Genomic DNA, 24,762 nt, shown 5'->3' with positions numbered 1-24,762 from the left:
CATCTCCAGCTCCCATCAGCAACCCGTCCTCTCACACACACAGCCAATCAGCGATCTCCGCTGGGAGAGGGATGCTCTCATTGGCTGAGGGGTGGCAGTGGGCGGGACGCTGTTTGGACCGGGACCGAGTGGGCCGGAGACCGGGAGCTGCGCCTCGGGTTTCGGCTGCACCACCAGCGGGTCGTGAATCCTTTCGAAGGCAGAGCTGAAGCGACCGGCGGAGATTCCGTGAGATGTTTCAGCTGCACGGAGGGCGCCCGGCCTTTCCCCGTCGAGGATCGGGGCACGTTGTCTGGAGTTGTCTCCCAGCCCCGTCCCTTCCTGCTGGGAGACGGGAGCTGCCCCGCAGCGGCTGCTGGTGGATCTCCGGAGCTCTCACCGCTCCCCTGTGCAATCCGAACGGCTGAAAACCAAGGGAGAACAAGGCGCAAAGGTAAACACGTGCTTTAGAAAATTACGAACAGGAGCATGTCTGGCCATTCGGCCCGTTGCGCCTATTCCACCCTTTCCTCAGAGTAGTCCTTTTTAAATCTTTTTATTGAGTTTAAACAAACATAAATGAAACACGAATACAAAGAGCTTGAGAGTACATAATTAATAGGTTAAGGTATAAATACAAATAGATGATAATAACCTCCCAAACTCATAGGTGTTACAAAAAATGGAGAAAATAAATGAAACAAATCCTAACCGACATGGGCCATTGCATTATATCAATTATACACAGTAACGTCAATAACTCCGCACCTCCAACCAAATAATTAAGGATATTAAAAGTAAAGTTTTGGAAAAGTAAATTTAGCTCATATGAAAATGTTGAATAAATGGTCTCCAAATTTCTTGAAAATTAACTGAAGGGTCAAAGACAACACTTCGAATTTTTTTCTAAACTCAAACAAGAAATAGTTTGAGAAAACCACTGAAATATAGTTGGAGGATTAATTTCTTTCCAGTTAAATAGGATAGATCATCTAGCCATTAATGTAACAAATGCAATCATCCGCCGGGCTGAGGGGGGAATAAATGACTATTATCCACCATTGGTAAACTGAAAGTTGCAGAAATAGGATGCGGTTGCAATTTGATATTCAGAACTGTTGAAATAATACCAAAAACATCTTTCCAATAATTTTCCAAACGGGCAAGACTAGAACATGTGGGTCAATGAAGCAACTTCAGAATGACATCTGTCACTGGTTGGATTAACATAAGAATAAAATCAAGCGAGTTTATCCTTGGACATGTGAGCCCTATGAACATCCTTAAATGGTATCAGGCATGTTTAGCACAAATAGAAGAAAAATTGATTAATTGTAAAATGTTCTCCCACTGCCCTGTGGGTATAAGAAAATGAAGTTCTTTTTCCCATTCCTTCTTAATTTTTTCTCATAGTCCTGGCTGTATTTTCATGATCGTATTATAAATGATGGCTACTAAACCCTTCTGGCAAGGATTCAGAGCCAGATTTTTTTCTGTAATGTCCATTGGACATAATTTCAGAAAAGACTAACATTCAAGAAATTTCTAACTTGCAAGTATCTAAAAAAAAAGAGTTTTAGGCTGGATAGCTGTTCAAAGGACATAAAACTGTTATCCAAAAATAGATCACGAAAACATGTTATACCTTTTGTTTTCCATAACACAAAGGCTGGGTCCATAAAAGAGGGCTGGAAAAAAAAGTTAGATATCAGAGGGCTTGATAAGATAAACTTATTCAAGCCGAAGAATTTACGAAATTGAAACCATATTCTTAATGTATGTAGATTAGTTATTTGTTTATTTTGTTTAGATAAAGCAAAAGGAGGCAAAAATCCTAAAATAGAAAACAATGAGAAGCCTTGTACAGATTTACACTCCAAATTTACCCATTGTGGGCAAGGTACTACGACCAATTCTCGTGTCCAAAATATTAACTATCGGATGTTAACTGCCCAGTAGTAAAATGTTAGGTTTGGCAAAGCCAAACCACCTTCCTACTTAGTCTTCTGTAAATATTTCTTACTTAATGTAGGATTTTTATTCTGCCACATGTATTAAGATATTTTGCAATCAATAATATCAAAAAAAGTTTTAGGAACAAAAATTGGTAATGCATGGATTAAATATAAAAAATTGGGTAATACTATCATCTTGTTAGTATTAATTCGACCAACCAATGACAGAGATAATGGGGACCACCTGGTAACAAGTTGCTTGATTTGGTCAATTAAAGGTAAAAAAATAACTTTAAATAAACCCTTATGTTTCTTGGTAATTTTAATACCCAAATAAGTAAAATGATCCGTGACAACTTTAAATGGTAAGTGTTTATAAATTGGAACTAGCATATTTAATGAAAATAATTCACTCTTATTAAAATTCAGTTTGTAGCCAGAAAAGCTACTAAACTGAGCAAGCAAGGATGAAATAGCAGGAATAGATCTCTCAGGGTCAGATATGTATAGTAGCAAATCATCAGCATATAATAATAACTTATGTATCTTACCCACGGGTAATACCAAAAATATTAGGTGATTCATAAATGGCAACGGCTAAAGTTTCCAAAGCAATGCCAAATAATAGAGGACTTAAAGGGCAGCCTTGCCTCGTACCAGGGGACAACTGATAAAAAGATCTTTGATTATTGGTAAGAACCGAAGCCAAAGGTTTATAATACATTAATATAATCAATGATATAAATTTCAAGCTGAAATTAAAATTCTGCAACGTATTAAATAAATATAATCATTCAATTCTATCGAACGCTTTTTCAGCATCTACGGAAATGACATTCTGGTATTTTAGATGAAGAAGTATAAATTATATTAATTTATTTTCTAATGTTAAAAGATGAATAACAGGTTTTAATAAATCCGGTCTGATCTTCAGAGATAATTTGAGGTAATACATTTTCTCATGTAGTGGCCACAATTTTGGAAAAAAATCGTAGAATCCGCATTCAGCAAGGATATTGGCCGATAGGATGCACATTCTCCCACTTTACATAATTACTGGAAGGACATATTTACTACTATTTCCTCAATTTGGAATATAGATTTACAACCTCATTTTATTACTGCAATTTTTGGCATACCAAATGAAGAGGGTAATCAGTTTTCCCCTTCAATCAGACAAATGATTGCTTTTGTAACATTAATGGCCAGAAGGTCTATATTACAAAATTGGAAAGAAGTAAATCCTCCTACCACGTTTCAATGGCTTTCTCAAACTATTTCTTATCTGAGCCTGGAAAAAATTAGAAGCACTATTTTTGACTCATCAATTAAATTTGAAGAAACTTGGAGACCGTTTATTCGACATTTTCATATGAATTAATTTGGCCCTTTCCAGACCTACTTTCTGCTTATTCACGTTCTGGTATGGAGTTCCGGAGTTTGTTGACACTATCATATACTTATAAACTGTTATTATTGCCCATGTTAGTTTAGTTTAGAGTTTTATTTTTCTTAATATATACTTTTTTTTCACATATTTTCAAATTTTTTTCTCTTTTTTAATCGTTATTTTTGGTTTTTTTTCCATATATAATCATATGGACTTGATTGATTAAGGTATTTTCTTCTGTTGATGTTTAATAGGATATTGTTATCTTATTATCAACGTGATTTCAAGTTTATAGTATTCATAATTTACTCATTATTATGTTATGCTTTTTTGTGTATATGTGAAAATCAATAAAAAGATTGAAAAAGAAAGAAAAAGGATGCACATTCAGTGGGGTCTTCAACTTTTTTTAAGAATTGGTGAAATGGAGGCATCATAAAAAGATTGTGGTTATTTACTTACAGTTAACGCATCTTTAAAAATTTTACAAAGCCAAGGAGTGAATGTAGAAGAAAAGGATTTTAAAAATTCAGCAGTATAACAGTCTGGACCAGTGGCTTTAACTGAATTCATTGAAAAAGGGAGTGGGTTCCCTTTTCCAGACCCTGCCCGGGGACGTGCCTCTCCTCAGGGTTATATTTTGAACCTCTCGGACAGGGACAGGGACTGGGTTCCCCTTTCTAGACCCTGCCCGGGGACTTGTGCCACTCCTCAGGGTTATATGTGGAACCTCTCAGGCAGGGACAGGGAGTGGGTTCCCCTTTCTAGACCCTACCCAGGGACTCGTGCCACTCCTCAGGGTTATATATGGAAGCTCTTGGGCAAAGACAGGGAGTGGGTTCCCCTTTCCAGACCCTGCCCAGGAACTTCCGCCACTCCTCAGGGGTATATATGGAACCTTTCTGACACAGACAGGGAGTGGGTTCCCCTTTCCCAGGCAGATGCCTGAAGGTGACCGGGAGCCACCAGAGGGTCTGATGTAATACAAGCCATGTCATGGTGGGTCGCTGAGGTAAGGGAACCCATTTGAATGACAGCCCGACTGCATGCGGATTTTGAGAATTTATCCGATAGATGCAGAAAAAAGGAGAATCCCTTGCGTACTTTATAGCTCGTTTTAAGGATATGTGAGAGTCCAATGCCGGCAAACCCCTGGACAGATCAGTATGTCCAGCTGGCAGTGCAGACTTTTCTAAACTGTCTCAGGCCGAAGCTGTGTCAGACCTGGCCCCGGGTGACATAAATTCTGATGAATAGGGAGCGCAGTTGACTCTTTAAAGGGACTGTGGAAAAGCGAGAGTGTGCACAGGGAACTGGTAGTGAGGAGATGGAGTTCGGGTACTGGCGAAGAACCCAGAACGGGTGTCAGGATCGTGCGGACGGTGCAGATGAAGAGGACACTTGGCTAAGGACAGAAACGGGGTTTGTAGAAAGAGGGGACATTGGGCCAGAGATTGTCGCACTGCATTCACAGACAAGAATAATAAGCGGCAGGAACAGAGCCTGGATGACAGTGATACTCGACAGAGTACCACATTTACTCTCCACAATCGCTTTGGTCCTGGATAGGACAGGCCAGAGGGGACAGATCACAGTGATACTCGACAGAGTACCACATTTACTCTCCACAATCCCTTAGGTCCCGGATAGGGCAGGCCAGAGGGGACGGTGATACAGGCAGCTGTGATCTGGCTCACCACACAGACAGGCTCTTTTCTTACTGCTGCAATCAGGTAGAAGGTACAAGACACTCAGGACTCGCCCCACCAGGGTCAGGAACGGTTACTACACCTCAACCATCGGGCTGTGGAACAACACAGGATAACTGCACTCACTGGTCCATAGAGAGGCTCCCACAACAAATCATCGTACTGGGACTGTATCAAAATGAGTGAAATTGGAGGTGGTTTGACTGAGACAGATCACATTCCTGTCTCAGAATTAGAGAAATAGAATCTCACAGGATATTTACAGCGGAAGAGCTGGAATGAAGTTTCCCATAAGGTGTGGAACCAGCGCTCGGATTCTGTGACACCGGTTCCTCAGCACAGCCAAAGGAAACATCATTCCTGCCTCTACCCTGTCAATACACTGCGAGACTGTGTCTGTCTCAGTCAGACGGCCTTTTATTTCTCCAATATTGAGAGAGACCCGGTCAGTATAATCTCTCCGAGGACACTACCTCACCTCCTAAATCAATCTGGGAAATCTCTTCATTCCCTTCATCCCACAGGCTGACTCCGGGAGGGAGACCAGACCTGAGCACAGTGTTCTATGTACGCTCTCACCAGGACCCCGAATACCTTCAGAGGAGATCTTTATTCTTGTATTCAACCTTCCTTCCGTTTCAATGTTCTTCATTTAATATCAAACTCAAACAGTGAGCAGACAGAACACAGCCTCAGCCATGAATTTAAAGGGCAGGTGTTGCAACAGTTTGAGCTTCATACCGGGGGCCACGGAGCAAACAGGGTGTCACAAATGGAGGAATGTGGGAGTGTTGTATGTCTGAGCCCAGCCGTGTGTGTTTGTGTATCAGAATCAGTTTTAATATCAGCGGCGTATGTGGTGAAATTTGTCAGCAGCAGATTGCATTATTTAATAGTAAAACCTACGGATTACAATAAGCATGTATAGAATTATATTTAAAGTGTAGTGCAAAAAGCGAGGGAAAATCCTGAGGAAGTGTTTATCGGCTCATTGTCCATTCAGAAATCTGACAGTGGGGAAGAAGCTGTTCCTCAACCGGGGAGTGTGTCTTCAGGGTCCTGTACATACTCCTTGATAGTAGAAATGAGAAGAGGTCATGTCCTGGGTGATTGGGGTCCTTAATGATGGATGTCACCTTTTTGTGGCATCATCTTTTGAATGTGTCCTGGATGCTGTGGAATCCAGTGCCCATGAAGGAGCTGGCTAAGTTTACAACTTTCTGCAGCATTTTCCGATCCTGTGCAGTGGCCTCTCCACACCAGGCAGTGATGCAACCAGTTAGAATGCTCTCCACAGTACATCTGTAGAAATGTGCAAGTGTCTTTAGTGACAGACCGATTCCCCTCAGTCTCCGAATGAAATATAGCCGATGTTGTGCCTTCATTGTAACTACATCAATATGTTGGGCCCAGGATAGTTCCTCAGAGATGTTGACAGGCAGGAAATGGAAACTGCTCACCCTTTTCACTTCTGATCCCTCGATGAGGACTGGTTTGTGTTCCCTCGACTTCCCCTTCCTGAATCCACAATCAATTCCTTTGTCTTCATGATGCTGAGTGCAAGGTTGTTGCTGTGACACCACTCAACTTGCTGATCTATCTCAAACCTGTACTCCTCCTCGTCACCGTCTGAAATTTCAGCAACAATAGTTGTGTCATCAGCAAGTTTATAGATGAGCCTAGACACACAGACGTGAGTGCAGAGAGAGTAGAGCAGTGGGCTGAGCGCGCATCGTTGAGGTGTGCCAGTGTTGATTGTCAGCAAGGAGGAGATGTTATTTCTGATTCACACAGTCTGGGGTCTCAATAGACAATAGACAATTGGTGCAGAAGTAGACCATTCGGCCCCTCGAGTCTGCACCGCCATTCTGAGATCATGGCTGATCATTCACTATCAATACCCAGTCCCTGCCTTGTCCCCATATCCCTTGATTCCCCTATCCATCAGATATCTATCTAGCTCCTTCTTGAAAGCTTCCAGAGAATTGGCCTCCACCGTCTTCCGAGGCAGTGCATTCCACACCTCCACAACTCTCTGGGAGAAGAAGCCCTTCCTCAACTCTGTTTTAAATAACTGACCTCTTATTCTCAATCCATGCCCTCTGGTACTGGATTCTCCCAACATCTGGAACATATTTCCTGCCTCAATCCTATCAAATCCTTTAATTATCTTAAATGTTTCAATCAGATCCCCTCTCAATCTCCTCAATTCCAGCGTGTACAAGCCCGATCTCTCCAATCTCTCTGCGTAAGACAGCACTGCCATCCCAGGAATCAACCTAGTGAATCAACGCTGCACTTCCTCAATTGCCAGAATGTCCTTCCTTAAACCTGGAGACAAAACTGTACACAATATTCCAGGTGTGGTCTCACCAGGGCCCTGTACAAATGCAAACGGACATCCTTGCTCTTGTAATAAAGGCCAACATTCCATTTGCCCTCTTCACTGCCTGTTGCACTTGCTCATTCACCTTCATTGACTGATGAACTAGGACTCCTGGTCTCTTTGCATTTCTCCCTTACCTAACTCGACACCGTTCAGACAATACTCTGCCCTCTTGTTCCTGCTTCCAAAGTGGATAACTTCACATTTACTCACATTGAATGACATCTGCCAAGTATCTGCCCACTCACCCAGCCTATCCAAGTCTCCCTGTATTCTCCTAACGTCCTCTTCTCATGTCACACTGCCACGCAGTTTAGTATCGTCTGCAAACTTGCTGATATAGTTTTCAATGCTCTCATCTAAATCGTTGACATAAATGGTAAAGAGCTGTGGTCCCAATACAGAGCCCTGTGGTACCCGACTAGTCACCTCCAGCCAGTCCGAGAAACACCCATTCACTGCTACCCTTTGCTTTCTATCTGCCAACCAGTTTTCTATCCATGTTGAAACCCTGCCCCCAATGCCATGAGCTCTGATTTTACTCACCAATCTCCTATGTGGCACCTTATCGAATGCCTTCTGAAAATCTAGGTACACAATATCCACTGGTTTACCCTCATCTAACATCCCTGTTACACCCTCAAAAAACTCCAACAGATTAGTCAAGCATGATTTGCCCTTGGTAAATCCATGCTGGCTCGGCCTAATCCTATTACTGCCATCAAGATGTGCCACTATTTTGTCCTTAATAATGGACTCAAGCATCTTCCCCACGACTGACGTTAGGCTAACAGGGCGATAGTTCTCCGTTTTCGCCTTCCCTCCCTTCTTGAAAAGTGGGATAACATTAACACTCTCCAATCTTCAGGAACTGATCCTGAATCTAAGGAACATTGGAAAATGATTACCAATGCATCTGCAATTTCCTGAGCCACCTCTTTTAGAGCCCTCGGATGCAGACCATCTGGACCAGGGGATTTATTAGCCTTCAGTCCTACCAGTCTACTCATCACAGTTTCTTTCCTAATGTCAATCTATCTCAATTCCTCTGATAACTTATGACCCTGGCCCATCCATACAACTGGGAGATTGCTTGTGTCCTCCCTGATGAAGACAGATCTAAAGTACGCATTAAATTCTGTTGCCATTTCCCTGTTTCCCATAACAATTTCTCCCAATTCATTCTTCAAGGGGCCAACATTGTTCTTAACTATCTTCTTTCTCTTTACATAGCTAAAAAAGCTTTTGCTATCCCCTTTTATATTCCTGGCTAGACTGAGCTCATACCTGATGTTTTCTCTCCGTATTGCTTTTTTAGTTAAGATCTGCTGTTCCTTAAAACTTTCCCAATCATCTGTATTCCCACTCATTTAGCCCTGTCATACTTCTTTTTCTTTAATGCTATACAATCTCTGACTTCCTTTCTCAACCACTGTGGCCCCTTGCACCTCTTTGAATCCTTCCTTCTCTTTGGAATGAACTGCTTTTGCATCTTTTGTATTATCCCCAAGAATATCTGCCACTGCTGATCCACTGTCTTTCCTGCCAGGGCATCCGCCCATTTAACTTTGGCCAGCTCTTCCCTCATGGCTCCGTAGTCTCCTTTATTTACTTGCAACACTGACACCTCTGATCTGCCCTTATCCCTCTCAAATTGTAGATAAAAACTTATCATGTTATGATCACTACTTCCTAATGTCTCCTTTACTTCAAGATCACTTATCAATTCCTGTTCATTACACATCACCAAGTCCAAAATAGCCTCGTTCCTGGTTGGCTCAAGCACAGGCTGTTCCAAAAATACATCCCTCAGACACTCCACAAACTCCACAAAGTCCTCCTGGTGAGGATCCAGTGGCAGAAGGAGGTACAGAGGCCCAAGTTTTGGAGCTTGTTGATTACAATTGAGGGTCTGACTGTGTTGAATGCTGAGCTGTAATCATCAGCCTATCTTGTGTATTTCTATTGTCCGGGTGATCTGATGCTGATTGTGAGCCAGTGAGAATTGTTGACCGATTGTAGCGATTGGCAAATTGCAGTGGATCCCTGCACACAGACAGGAATTGATTGACCATGACCAACCCCTCAAAGCACTTCATCACAGTAGTGAGCGTCACTGGGCGATGGTTGTTGAGGCAGGTCACCCAGGTATTTTTGGGCACTGGTATAATTGTTGACGTTCTGAAACGCGCCCGTGTGTGTGTGTGTGTGTATGTCTACGTGTGTTTGCATGCTTGAGCAGAGAGACAGAGTACTTGAGGCTTTCCAGTTCGATGCAGGAATATTTCCAGTAATTGGTGTGCCTTGAAAGACGGGTCACAGTGTTGGGCCGACTATTCAGATCAGAACAAAATCATTTACCCAGCAGACTGAGCTCTCAGCCCGCTCTTGTGTTTCAGAGTTATTTACAAATTGAAATGTAAAATTTAAAATGTGCAAAGTAAATTTATTATCAAAGTATAGGCACATCACCATGTATAATCCTGGGATTTGATTATGTTGTAAATTCAGTGAACTCAGGAACCATTATAAAATGAATGAAAGATCGCCCCCAACAGGACAAACAAAATAACCATGTGCAGAAGACAACAAAATTCAAATACAAAAGAAATAAAACCAAAAAATAACCCAGAAATAAACATCAAAGACATGAGATGAAGAGCTGTTGATTGTGTCCATTCGTTGTGGGAATAGCAAAGTTTAGGGATCTGGTCTCAATTTAGAATTTTTTTTGGTTTAGCGAATTTTTCATTATCATCTCCCAATCTCCTTAATTATTTTTTTTAATCCCTTCCATGACTGACAAAGTCTTTAAGGATTGGATGAACTAGGTATTAAGTGTTTTTGGGACTTGTTTATCTCAGGATCTCTTGCATCATTTGACCAATTGTCAAATCAATTTGCTCTCCCAAAATCACATTTTTCCAGATACCTTCAAATTAGAGATTTTCTACGTTTCCAATTAGCTACTTATCCTATAGGTCCTGATAAAAATTTACTGGAAGATCTTTAAATTTAACACCTTTTGTTAATGGTTCTATTACCAGTATCTATAACTTGTTGATTGATTCTAGACAAGACTTTTTAGATAAAATAAAAAAACGCTTGGGAGGATGACCTAAATTGTCAGATTTCTGATGATAGATGGAATAAAATTTTTAAACAGGTTAATAAATCATCTTTCTGTGCTCGTCATTCTCTTCTACAATTTAAAGTGGTTCATAGAGCTTACATTTCTAAACAGAAGCTGTCCAGTTTTTCCCCGAATGTTTCCCCACTTTCTAATAAATGCAACTCTGCTGATGCCTCTTTAATTCATATGTTTTGGTTTTGCCTTACAATTGAAAAGATTTGGCGGTAAGTATTTCATACCTTCTCCCAACTTTTTAGGATCCAATTTGACCCAAATCCCCTTACTTCCTTGTTTGGTATTATTGCAAATGAAGACATAACTTTAAATACTCCTAACCTACAGGTTTTAGTTTTTACCTCTCTTTTAGCAAGAAGAGCAATCTTGCTTAAATGGAAGGAGTCAACCCGTCCTACACATCTTCAAAGGCTACGTAATATTATGTCGTATTTAAATTTAGAAAAGATCCGCTGCTCAGTCTTAAATTCGAAACAATCTTTTTATGATATTTTGGGACCTTTCCTAAATAACGTTTCCAATTTATAAAGTTTAACAGTGCACAGACTTTGATGTATATTTTTATCTTCTCTTCTTAAGTGAATATGTTTTTTTTTCTAATCCATTGTCATCCATCAGCTTTTTTCTTTGGTAGTTGGTAGGGGGTTGACTTTATATATATATATATATATATATATATATATAACATTTATTTTATGATTTGATCTGTCTTTAAATTTTTGATTCCCAAGTGCTATACCTTTATGTGTTATGCTATAACATCTTGATCAATATTATTACAATATATGAATGTACACGTTATGATGAGATGTATCTATGTGTTGCACTCTGTAAATCTTTTTTTTTCTTCTGAATAAAAATATTGTAAAAAGAAAGCAGGACCTGTTGGTTGAGTGTAATAACTGTTCCTGAACCTGGGGTTGATGCTCCTGAGACTCATGCACCTTCTTCCTGATGGCAGAATTGAGAAGAGAGCATGGCCTGGGTGGTGGGGGTCCTTGATGATGGATGCTGATTTCCTGCAACAGCACTCCACAGAGATGTGCTCAGTCGTGAGCAGAGTTTTACCTGTGATGTGCTGGGCCACATCCACTATGATGTGCTGGGCCGTACAACTGAGGACAGAGAGTTCCCGCTTTCTTGTAATTGCACTTGTGTCCGGGCTCGGGACAGATCCTCTGAAATGTTAACACTGTGGAATTTAAAGTTGCTGAACGTCTCCACCTTTGAGCCCCGATGAGGATTGCCTCATGGGTTCCTGTTTCCTCCTCCAAAGTCCAGAACCAGCTCATTGCTCTTGCTCTCATTGAATGAGAGGCTGCTCTTGGACCATAAGACCATGAGGGACAGAAGCAGAATTAGGCCATTTGGCCCATCAAAACTGCTCTGCCGCTTAATCATGGTAAATCCATTTTTCCTCCCGGCCCCATTTTCCTGCCTTCACTGCGTATCCTTTCATGCCCTGACCGATCGAAAGTCCATCAACGTCTGCCTTAGCAAAAGGAAAAGCAGCATCCGTCATCAAGGCAAGATGAGATGAGGCACCTCCCACTACATACCCATCCATTTCTGTCCCTCCGCCCTCCCCACTCTCTTGCCTACAAAGCTCACTTTCACTCCTTACCATTACCTACCCAGGACTGTATACAGTGTAGGCATTACAATAAATAATAAACAGGACAGTAGGGCAAGGGGTCAGTCCAGGCTCTGGCTATTGAGGAGTCTGATAGCTTGAGGGAAGAAACTGTTACAGAGTCTGGTCGTGAGAGCCCAAATGCTTCGGAGACTTTTCCCAGACGGCAGGAAGGAGAAGAGTTTGTATGAGGGGTGCATGGGGTCCTTCATAATGCTGTTTGCTTTGCGGATGCAGTGTGTAGTATAAATGTCTGTAATGACGGGAAGAGAGACCCCGATGATCTTCTCAGCTGACCTCACTATCCGCTGCCGGGTCTTGCGATCCGAGATGGTGCAATTGCCGAACCAGGCAGTGATGCAGCTGTTCGGGATGCTCTCAATACAACTTCTGTAGAATATGATGAGGATTGGGGGGGGCGGGGTGTGAGATGGACTTTCCTCAGCATCCGGAGAAAGCTTTCTTTGCTATGGAACTGCTGTTGAGGGTCCAGGTGAGATTCTCCGTCAGGTGAACACCAAGAAATTTGGTGCTCTTAACGATCTCTACCGAGGAGCCGTCGATGTTCAGCGGGGAGCGGTCGCTCCGTGCCCTCCTGAAGACAACAACCATCTCTTTCGCTTTGCTCACATTCAGAGGCAGGTTGTTGGCTCTGCACCTGTCCGTTAGCCGCTGCACCTCCTCTCTGTAAGCTGACTAGTTGTTCTTGCTGATGAGACCCACCACGGTTGTGTCATCGGCGAACTTGATGACGTGGTTCGAGCTGTGTGTTGCAGCACAGTCGTGGGTCAGCAGACTGAACAGCAGTGGACTGAGCACACAGCCCTGGGGGACCCCCGTGCTCAGAGTGATGGTGTTGGTGATGCTGCCTCCCGATTCGGACTGACTGAGGTCTCCCAGTCAGGAAATCTAGGATCCAGTTGCACAGGGAGGTGTTCAGGCCCAGCAGGCTCAGCTACTGTATGAGGTTGGTGGTGGTGCTGGGAGATCCCCAGAGTCAAGATGGTTGGTGATGGTGTGGGAGACGATGTCCTGGTGTTCCTTACTGGGGTCCTGTTCGAGGGGTAAGTAGGAGGAGGTGTCTGAGAGTTGGTGATAGGCCTCTGCAAGGTATGGGTCAGTCCGACAGACTACTACAGCACCTCCGCTATCTGCAGGTTTGATGGTGAGTTTAGGATCAGTGCAGTGGGGGTGGAGAGTCCAACGTTCAGACGGAGTGAGGCTGGAATTGGAGAGAGGACGTTGAAGTCCAGACGGTTAATGTCCCGTCAACAGACTTAGTGGGGTCCTGTTCAAATTCCCGTGGCTCCTATGAGCCCCTTCCGATGTCAGCACATCTTTTCTTAGACATGGGGCCGGAAACTGCTCACAATGCTCCACGTGAGGCCTCTTTGTAAAGCCTCACCAATGCGTCCTTGCTTTTCCTCTCGAAGTGAATGTCAACATCACAGAGAACTTCCTCAACATCGACTCAACCTGCAAATTATCCTTCAGGGAATCCTACACGAGGATTCAGAAGTCCCTTTAATTTTTTATGTTTTTTAATATTTTTTCCAGTTACAAAACTGTCTGCCCTTTTATTTCTTCTACCAAAGTACACGACCATGCCGTCCCCGAAATTCAGTCCTTCATCCATTGGTGTCCTCTGTAAATCTTTCTACAGGAAAGGAACAGCAATTTGTGTCCGGGAATTCTCAAATTCCGGACACATCTATGTCCGGATATTTAAGGAGTGACCAGATATTTCCATTGAAACACCGATATATCAGTTGTTGATCCTTGAAGTAGTGTCTCATCTCAGCCGGAGACGTGACTGAAATATTTTCGATGTAACTCAGTGAAATCCACTGGAACCGGGCGCTGAGAACACAAGTAACTGAAGTAAGGCTGTTTACAAGAAGGGGATGAGCGGTTCCCGTTTTCTAAGGAAGCCGAGATCCTTGAATGTGTCAGGCAGGATGCTGGAGATGTTTTACCAGTCTGTTGATGTAACTGCAGTTTTCTTTGCCGCTTTACGTAGGGGGAGCAGCATCGGTGCAAAATAAACTCATCAGAAAGGTTGGAACCATCCTTGGCCACAACCGGGGCTCTTACGAGTGAGTGGTGGAGAGGAGTGGTGTCACTAAACAAATGGCCATCCATTACGGACAATCGGGCACATCCTCTCCATGACCGACTGCACAGACAGCGGAGCACCCTTTCGAACAGACTCACTCAGCACCGCTGTCACAAGGACCGTTACAGAAGCTCTTTCCTATCAGATGTAATAACCACATACAACAGTTCATCTGCTAACCGGCCACCCACAGCTCCAATCTGTTCATTAAATTTGCCGACAGCACCACATTGATTGGCCTAATCTCAAACAATAATGAGGTGGCCTGCAAGGAAGAAGTCATCTCTCTGACACACTGGTGTCGAGAAAACAACCTCTCCTTCAATCTCGAAAAATCAAGGGAGCTGGTTGTGGATTACAGGAGGAATGGAGACGAGCTAACCCCTAGAGACATCAGTGGATCTGGGGTTGAGAGGGTAAACAGCTTTAAGCTCCTCGGGACCCTCATCACTGAGGACCTCACGTGGTCTGTACACACAAGCTGTGCGGGGAAAAAGGCACAACAGCGTCTCTTCCACCTCAGACGGTTGAGGAAGTTTGGTATGGGCCCCCCCAAATCCAAAGATCTTTCTACAGGGGCATAATTGAGAGCATCCTGACTGGCTGCATCACTGCCTGGTATGGGAACTTTACCTCCCTTAATGGAAGGGTTCAGCAGAGAGTGGTGCGGGCAGCCCTGCGCATCTGTAGTTGTGAACTTCCCATGATTCAGGAAATTTACAGAGACAGGTGTGTAAAAAGGGTCCGTAGGATCATTGGGAACCTGAGTCCCGTCAATCACAACATATTCCAGATGCACCCGTCGGGGCAAAGCTACCGCAGCGGAAAAGCCAGGACCAAGGCTCCGGGACAGCTTCTTCCACCAGGAATCAGACTGCTTAACTCACGCTGATTTGAGTGCATTTCTATGTCACCTTGACTGTTCTGTTTATCATAAATTATTATGAATTACTATGATTGCACATTACACATTTAGACGGAGTAACAGTTTTACTCCACATGTATGTGAAGGATGTAAAAAAATAAAGCTAATTTAATACATCTTTCTGCGACAGATCATAGTTCAATACTCTCTACAATATTGTTTCATGCATTATTATTGCACATTGGTACAGTATTACTGTGTATGTTATTATTCTCTATTTTTTGTAAAGTCTTCACACTGTTAAGTCCGATTTTAAATATTGCTGCTGTAACGAAAGAATTTCCCACTCGGGATCAATAAAGTATTTATTATTATTATTCTCCAGCCCTGTATCTCTTTCACCGACTTCACCGCTCTTGACTTTACGCCTCCCCCTTTCCCGTTTTCACCTGTCACCTCACGTCGCCCCACAATCTGACTCCCGCCCTTCCTTTCCAGTCCTGAAGGGTCTCGGTCTGAAACGCCGACTGTTCACTCCTCTCCAGAGTCGCCGCCTGCCCCCCTGAGTTCCTCCAGCATTTTGTGTCTGTTGCTTTGGGTTCAGGATCTGCAGATTCTCGCCTGATAAATCATTGCGCATGCGTGGTCGTCGCCACCAATCCCGACTATCGCGCATGCGCCAAGTAGCAGAGTCTGACAACGACCGGACAAAGGTAAGAGCGGGTTCCGGCCGGGTTCTGATTCACCGGCGTCTGAAACGCGACCGAAGAACAATTACTGTGATTTCCAGCAACACTGGTGCTGCACCCCACGACGGTTCTGGTCCTCTCCCTCTCTCTCAGCCCCATGATCCGTACCCGGCCCCGGAGAGATTTCGACTCCCCGGCGTTGGTGCCGCCGCCGCTTATTTTGCGGCGCATGCGCATTCTCGGGCCTTTCGATGCGGCCAGGGAGGTTTCTCCCTCCCTCCCCCTCTCTCTCCCTCCCTCCCCCCTCTCTCCCTCCCTCCCTCTCTCACCCTCTCGCCCTCCCTCCCTCCCTCCCTCCCCCTCTCTCTCCCTCCCTCCCCCTCTCTCTCCCTCCCTCCCCCCTCCCTCCCTCACTCCCTCTCTCCCTCCCTCCCTCCCTCTCTCTCCCTCCCTCCCACCCCCCTCTCTCCCTCCCTCCTCCTTCTCTCCCTCCCTCCCTCTCCCCCTCTCTCCCTCTCCCCCTCTCTCTCCCTCCCTCCCTCTCTCTCCCTCCCTCCCTCTCTCTCCCTCCCTCCCTCTCTCTCCCTCCCCCTCTCTCTCCCTCCCCCTCTCTCTCCCTCCCCCTCTCTCTCCCTCCCCTTCTCTCTCCCTCCCTCCCTCTCTCTCCCTCCCTCCCTCTCTCACCCACTCTCTCCCACCCTCTCTCACCCTCTCTCTCCCTCTCCCCATTCCCCTCCCCCTCCCCAGCTTAATGGGGCATTACCGCCACCTTCTGCTCCGGAGTATGCGATGGACTCACATTCTAAATCCCGTCACCCAATCGCACACATACACATACCCTAACCTACACTTTATCCTCCCCATCCTGGTACCCTATTTCTGTTTATCCATCATATCCTATTAAAAAAACCCTGTACCCCTTAAGAAAGCTAAAAATACCCTGACCTGTGTTCTCCCACCCATGCCCAGCAACCCTTTTAATGTGAATTCCTACACCCGCAATTCCCTTAGATTAATTCTCATCATCTCTCTCTGTATCCCATACTTCCTGCAACTCAGAACTACATGCTCTACTGACTCCTCTTCCTGACATTCCTCACACAGTCCTGTCTGGTGTTTCCCTACCAATTTCAGTGTTTGGTTTAGTGCACAGTGCCCCAGCCTTAACCTTGTCCACACAATTTCCTCTCTTCTGTATCTACTTCCTACCCTAGAACCTGCAACACTTTTATGTATTTGATATAAATGCCTCCCTTTCCCCTCCCTGTCCCATCTTTCTTGCCACATCTGGTTAATTTCTTCCCCGATTACACACTTAACCTCTGCTTTACTAATACTAATGTGCATTTCTATATTTTCTTTCTTTATTGCCCTCTTTGCCAACTCATCCACCCTTTTGTTGCCCTTTAACCCCTACATGAGCTGGAACCCATAGAAATTTAACCTGACCTCCCTGATTTGCAACTCTTGTGACTGACTGAAGGACTTCATGAAGTACATCTTGCTGGCTGTTTGAGTGAGAAGACCTTAAACTCGCCAGTACTGAAGATGAATCTGAGCATATCAATGCTTTGACTAGTTTAGATTTCTCCCCCCATCACAATGCAACCAACACTGCCATCATCTCCACTGGACACACCGCTAACTTATCAGATGTTCTTCTGCTGATTGCAATCGCTTTTGCTGGTATAGCCACCCCAAACCCTGTCACTCTGGTCTCAGGTTCCTTAGCACCATCTGTACAGACCTGAGTATAATCACTATACTTTTCCATCACATAACAGTTAAATGCACTTACCAAATCAGTTTTATACTTTCCTTTCCTTTTTCCCTCTAACAAATGCCAGTCTACATCAGGCCATACCAGCTTCCATGGAGCTACAACTGGATAAACTCCTGAAGGACTTATCCTTAAATCGAACACCACATGATCTAGCAATATCATTCCCTACACGACTAAAGTTTTCCCTCTGTAACTACCCATTTAACACTCATTAAGAAGGGTGAGAATCATTGTGTCCCTGCAAATTAACCCAGTAGTTTGCCATCAATTGCGTCCTTCTCAATTCCAAAGACATTGTTCCCATTTCTAACTGCAGGGCTGATACTGGTGATGTTTTAAAAGACCCACTGCACACTTTCAAAACCTGAGCCTGAATCACATCCAGTTTCATTATAAGAGACCTGGCTGCTGATCCATATGCTACACTTCCATAATCCAACACAGATCTTACTAAAGCCACATACATTCTCTTCAATGCTGAACAACTTGCTCCCCATTCCCTACCAGTCAAACATCTCATCACGTTTATTACTTTTTTACAATTCTCGTCAACTTTTCTTATATGGTCTGCCCATGTTAATCGTGAATCAAATATAACTCCCAGAAATTTAAATGATCCAACCCTTTCTAATTCAATCCCATACATCCTTAACTTCTTCCCTACTTCATTTCTTTTCCTAGTGAAAAATACAGTTAGTTTTTTCCACTGAAAATCTACATCCTCAATCATAACCACACTCTACCACTTAATCAATTGCTCCTTGTAGTTTCCTGATTATATGCTCCGTCTTCCTGCCTCGTTTCCACAAGCCCCATCATCCGCAAACAGTGACCTACCTATATCCACCGGTACCTTTGTGAAGACATCATTGATCATGATGATGAAAAGGAACTGGCTAATCACACTACCCTGAGGTGTGCCATTTCCCACTGTGGACTGTATTGACAATTCTGATGCAATCCGAACTTGAATTTTTCTACCAAACAAAAAATCTTTAATCCAATTAAAAACTCTCCCTCCAACCCCCATCTTGTGCAGTTTAATTAATAATCCTTCCTTTCGCATCATATCATAGGCTTTTTCAATGTCAAAAAACACTGCAACTACTGATTCTTTACTTGCCTGGGCCTTTCTTATTTCAGTCTCTAACCTTATCACTGAGTCCATGGAATTCCTTCCCTTCCTAAAACCACTCTGATAACTTTCCAGCATTCCTCTCTTCTCAAGATCATATGATAACCTTTCAGTTATCATCCTTTCCATTACCTTACATATACTTGATGTTAGTGCTTTTGGCCTGTAGCTAGTGGGTTTTGACGGATCCTTGCCAGGTTACCTTATTGGAATTACTACTGCTTCTTTCCATGCACTTGGCAACCTTCCCTCCTCCCACACTCTGTTGTAACAATGCAGTAACTTCAAGAGCGCTCCTTCTCCTAGATTTTTTAGCATAATGTAGCGTATTAGATCTTTCCCTGGGGAGGTTGGTCTCGATGTCTTTATTGCTCTCACCATTTCTGCCGAAGTAAATGGATCATCAGTTATATCATCTGTTTCTTCCCTCCTGTTTAACGCACCTGGGTATTGACTCATTGTTCTTTCCCTTCTCCTTCTCCCTTCTTCAGAGAAATCTTCTGAACTGTGTATCTTTACAAATGACTTGGCCATGATCTCAGCCTTATCCCTGCTGGAGACTGCTGTTTCCTCCTCAGATATCATTACTGGATACTCCCAATCCCTTCTATCGCCCCCCATCCTCTTAATCATTCCCCATTCCTCTCCCACAGGCGTTGTTCTTCCTATTTTGTTGCAAAAACTCCTCCAACTTGCCCTTTTAGCCTGACGTATACTTCTTCTCACCACTGCCTGTGCCTTCTTATATTGAATCAAATGCTGCATATTATGGGTTCTTTTAACTAGCCTGAATGCTCTGTTTCTGTTTTTTACAGCCTGACCACATTCCTCTGCCCACCATGGCACTATTTTTCTATTCATCCTATTTTTAGTCCTGGGTATAAATCCTTCTGCTGCCATAATAATTGCTGAAGTCACCTGACTGTTTAATTCATCTATATCTCCAGAAATGTCAATCCTTGTCAATGCTTCTTCAGTTAACTTCTGGAACTTACCCCAATCTGCTTTTCCAAACACCCACTTTGGGTCTACCCCACCTGGTATTATTTCAACTCTTTCACCCACTGAACATAAAACTGGGTAGTGATCACTACCTACTGTTGAAGCAGTCCAAACTCCCCAGTTACTGATGACAGCCAAGACATAAGACACTAACGTAATATCTAATACCGACTCAGTTCCTGTTGTTATGTTTATCCTTGTTCCTCTCCCATCATTCATACATACCTAATCCCTTTCTTCCATCAAATCTTCAATTACAGTTCCATTTGAATCTGTAATCGGATCCCCCATATTGTGCTGTGAGCATTGAAATCTGAACACCGCACTACTTTATGTCTATTTTGTCCTTGTATCCTTAGTAGGCTGTCCAAATCCAACCTTTTACATGGATTGTAGTAGTTAATTATAACCACTCCCTCCCCTCTCTCCCATATTTTCACCACTATGTATTCCTGATCGTCTCCTTTTTCCAGTACTCTATACGGTGTACCTTGCTTGATTAACATAGCACAACCTCCTCCTCCCCCTAGATTTTTATCTTTTCTTATCATTGTATACCCATGTACCACAAAGTCTAAAGCTGGTTTCAACCAAGTTTCCTGAATACACACTACATCTGATTTTACAACCATTTCCTTAATAAATTCCTTAAATTCCTAGCCATTGGCCAGTAAACTCCCTGCATTCCATTCAAAAGAATCACCATAATGAGTACTAACCAAACTATGACACGTCCTGGCTTGACTGATTAGTGAGGTTCTCCCTGACTTCTTCCCATGTCAGTCCTACTAACACGAAATGGTTTACTGCTGCCTTGACCACCAGCAGAATTTTGTCACTTTTTGACTTTACCTCTACCGTACAATTAATGACTCCTGCAATGAATGTTACCAGAGCTTTTTTTCCCACACATAAATCCTGTCTGCATAAACTCTTCGCTGCATCTCTTGCATCCCAATTGCTCTCTGGTCATTAGGAGCATTATTCTGTTCTCTGGACATTCTTACAGCTCCTGCATAAGTGATCTTTCTTTTCACTCTTATTTCTTGAATTTTATTCTCCCATCTCATAACCCCACACCCACTATATGCCACATTATGAGCTCCTCCACAATTACAGCATTTTGGTTGCACTCCTGTTCCGCACTTTCCATATTCATGAACATCCCCACATCTGGCACATCTCCTCTGCCTTTTACAGTTTTTAGCTATGTGTCCAAACCTTTGATAATTATAGCACCTCAATGGCTTTGGCACATATACCCTTACTGGGTAACTCATGAAAGCCAGGAAAACTTTACTTGGCACTCTTGCTTCTTCAGATTCAATCAATACTGTTTCACTTTCCTTTTTCATTCCCTCCTTTGTTGTTTTCAGTCTTAGAACATTAATTACTTTCCACCCTTTGATATTCCTCTTCAACTCTTCCATGTTTATACTCATTGGTACACCTGTGATCACTCCTTTACAACCACCATTTCGTGCTCCCACCCTCCCTGTATATTCCACCTTGCATTTTCCTATCTCTTTTAGCTTGAGTGCTTTCTCAAGTTGTTCCTCATTCGCACATCTTACCAATAGATTGCCATCATTAAAGACTTTTGCAAATACTATTTCCCCTATCTTATTTGCCAGAGTTGTTGTTAGCACAAACGGGTTAATTTTCTTCATGTGTCCTTGCGCCTTCTCATTAAACCCATTTATGACAACACCTCCCCTCTCAACTTGTTCATCTTCCTTACTTTCAGCACTCTCTCCACTGTCATTTCTTATTCTTTTATTCCCTTTGTCTTGGTTTTCATTCATCCATCCCCTCACTATCTCCTTATTCCTTTTTGTTTCTCCCTTCACAATAATCCATTTCTCCCCAGCTGCCTACCTCTGCTCCCAAATCCCTATCTCACTCCTTCTCCACTCTCTTTCCCTCAACCCCTCCTCTCACCTTGTCTGCCATTCAAAGACCCAGGCAACCCGCTCCCAGCAATTCCCACTCCTTCCCCACTCTCTTTCCCTCAGCCCCTCCTCTCACCTTGTCTGCCATTACCAGACCCAGGCAACCCCCTCCCAGCAATTCCCGCTCCTTCCCCACTCTTTTTCCCTCAACAAGTTCCAAACCACATTCACACATGCGCCACCACCTTCCAACCTCTCAGCCCAGCCCACAACCAACCCAACAACACCGGGAGGTTTCTCTTCGTGAGGGTTTCTGGGTAAAGAGGTCCGTACATTCGAAGGAAGTGCGAGCGGATGTATCTCCTGAACGTCGCTGTGCTCCACTATGTAAATCCGAGGATTATGAACTCCGAACGAAAATATAGTTCCCAGTTAAGCTCGGTTGAAGAGTTTACATTCCAGTCAGTGAAAATGTCAATTAGTGCTGTACGGAAATAAAACCTTCCATCAGATTTAGTTCTCTCTGGGTCAATAACGATATGAAACACCTTTGCCTCGATGACAAGTGACTTCTGGCTTTCAGATCACAAAGGTGCCGCACTCCAATGAGAATAACCACTGCCCTCCACTATATATTCATTGGCATTGCCATCGATGGGTTCATCACTGTCAATCAGCAGATGGGGGGGGGGGGCGATCCAAGTAATTAGTAAATCTCCAGGATCGTACATGCAGTAACACGTGATCTTTGTAGTATTGTGGAACATGACCAGAACTTGAAATAATCCCGAAGGAGAGAGACAAATTGGGCCAAGTCACAGGTTGATTGAGGTCAGCAACAGCCCATTCTCATAAAGACAGGGATATAGTCAGATAATTTGACGGTCAGTCAGAATGTCTGATCCGAGCCTTGTTAGAAGATGAGTGCTTATGGAAACATGGAAATCTACAATATAATACACAGTGTGCCGTCCATGTAACCTATTCCAGAAACTGCCTCGCATTTTCCAACTGCATTGCACTCTGTGTATTCTAAGCTCCATGAAGTTATCTGAATCTCTCAAAAGACTGCATAGTATCTGTCTGTACAGTCATCGCTGACTGTGTATTCCATACACCTGCTACTCTGTGTGAGAAACCTATCTATGACATTCCAATCGACCAAGCACCTTAAAACAATGCCCCTTGTGTTTGCCAATTCAGCCCCAGGAAAAAGCCTCTGGCTGTCCACACGATCAATGCCTCTCATCATCTTTTACACATCTATCAGGTCACCTCTCATCCTCCTTCGCTACAAAGTTCACTCAACCTATTGTCATAAGGCATGTTCTCCAATCCATGCAACATCCTTGTAAATCTCCTCTGCTCTCTTTCTATAGTATCCACATCCTTCCTGTAATGAGGAAACTGAACAGAATACTCGAAGTGGGGTGTAAATCAGGTCTTGTACAGCTGCAACATTACCTCACCACTCGTGAATTCAGTTCCATGGTTGATGAAGGCCTTATTAACAACAATGACAATCAGCGCTGCGCCTTTAATTGTAAAATTGACATGGACCCCAATATCTCGCTGATCCTCCACACTGCCAAGAGTCCTAACATAATATTGTATTCTGTCTTCAAATCAGGTTGGATAGATTTTGGCATAGTAGGTGAATTAAGGGTTATGGGGAAAATGCAGGTAGGTGGAGATGCCCATCGCCAGATCAGGCATGTCCTTATTAAATGTTGGAGCAGGCTCGACGGGCTGGACGGCCGACTCCTGCTCCTATTTCTTATGTTCTCACCACAGACTATAATCTCTCCTGAAATACTCTCCTTCTCCCATTGATGTCTTTTGCAAATATTTTTTACAGGTTTGAAATGGCAGAACACTTGCGCATGGGAATCTCAAACACAACAACACATCAGTTTTGCTGAATGACTGGATATTTAAGGAGTGACCAAATATTTTCTTTGCAACACCAACACCTCTGTTGTCGATCCACGGAGATGAAGAATTATCTCATAACATCTGGTAATGTGTTCTGTCACTGAAATCAAGCATTCTGTTGTAACTCAGTGAAATCCACTTGAACCGGGGTGCTGAGAACACACCAGCATTTGTTCACTGGAGATCAGTTCTTCTACTGCATTGATTGTAGAAGGGATTCAAACATCTGACTGTCTGAATTGCAGAGAATTGATCACAGTGAGATATCATTCTCCTTCTCTCAGTGTGGGAGGGGATTCACTCACAGCCTACCCACAGACACGCCAGTGAGTTCACAGTGAGGAGAGGCCATTCACCTGCTCTGTGTGAGGGAAGGGATTCACTCACAGCCTACCCACAGACACGCCAGTGAGTTCACAGTGAGGAGAGGCCATTCACCTGCTCTGTGTGAGGGAGGGGATTCACTCACAGCCTACCCACAGACACGCCGGTGAGTTCACAGTGGGGAGAGGCCATTCACCTGCTCTGTGTGAGGGAGGGGAACTACTCAGTCATCCAGCCTGAAGATACATCAGCAAGTTCACACCACAGTGAGATGCTCCACCTGTTCTGTCATCGATGCTGAAGATATATCCTAAAGTTCACCAGTGAGAGGACATTGACCTGCTCGGATGGTGGGAAGACATTCACACGCTCAACCAGACCACAGTGACACCAATGAGTTCACACCGGGGAGAAGCCATTCACTTGCTCTGAATAGGGGAAGATACTCACTCATTCGTCCACACTACATAGACACCAGCGAGTTCACACTGGGGAGAGGCCATTCTCCTGCTCCTGAAAGGAGTCAAATCACCTGCTGCAACATCAGTTAGTTCACACTAGGGAGATGCCATTTACATGCTCAGACTGTGGGAAAGGATTCACCCAGTCATCTCAACTGAAGGAGCATCAGCGAGTCCACACTGGGGAGAAGCCATTCACTTGCTCTGAATGTGGGAAAGGATTTGCTCGGTCATCTGAACTGAAGGTACATCAGCGAGTTCACACTGGGGAGAGGCCATTCACCTGCTCAGACTGTGGGAAGGGATTCACTCACTCGTCCAACCTGCACAGACACCAGCGAGTTCACACTGGGGAGAAGC

General features: G+C 43.8%; 1 long non-coding RNA gene across 1 annotated transcript; it reads left to right on the top strand.

Annotated features, from left to right (window-relative positions):
• Positions 1-365: 365 nt before the first annotated feature.
• On the top strand, positions 366-24,207 carry LOC132385721 (uncharacterized). Its single transcript, XR_009509246.1, has 3 exons — positions 366-433; positions 15,727-15,894; positions 23,541-24,207. It is a non-coding gene; the product is annotated as an uncharacterized LOC132385721 (long non-coding RNA).
• The last annotated feature ends 555 nt before the right edge of the window (positions 24,208-24,762 follow it).

This window comes from Hypanus sabinus (assembly GCF_030144855.1).
Source record: "Hypanus sabinus isolate sHypSab1 chromosome X2 unlocalized genomic scaffold, sHypSab1.hap1 SUPER_X2_unloc_10, whole genome shotgun sequence".
Lineage (NCBI taxonomy): Eukaryota > Metazoa > Chordata > Chondrichthyes > Myliobatiformes > Dasyatidae > Hypanus > Hypanus sabinus.
This window is presented reverse-complemented; position numbering and strand designations above follow the sequence as displayed.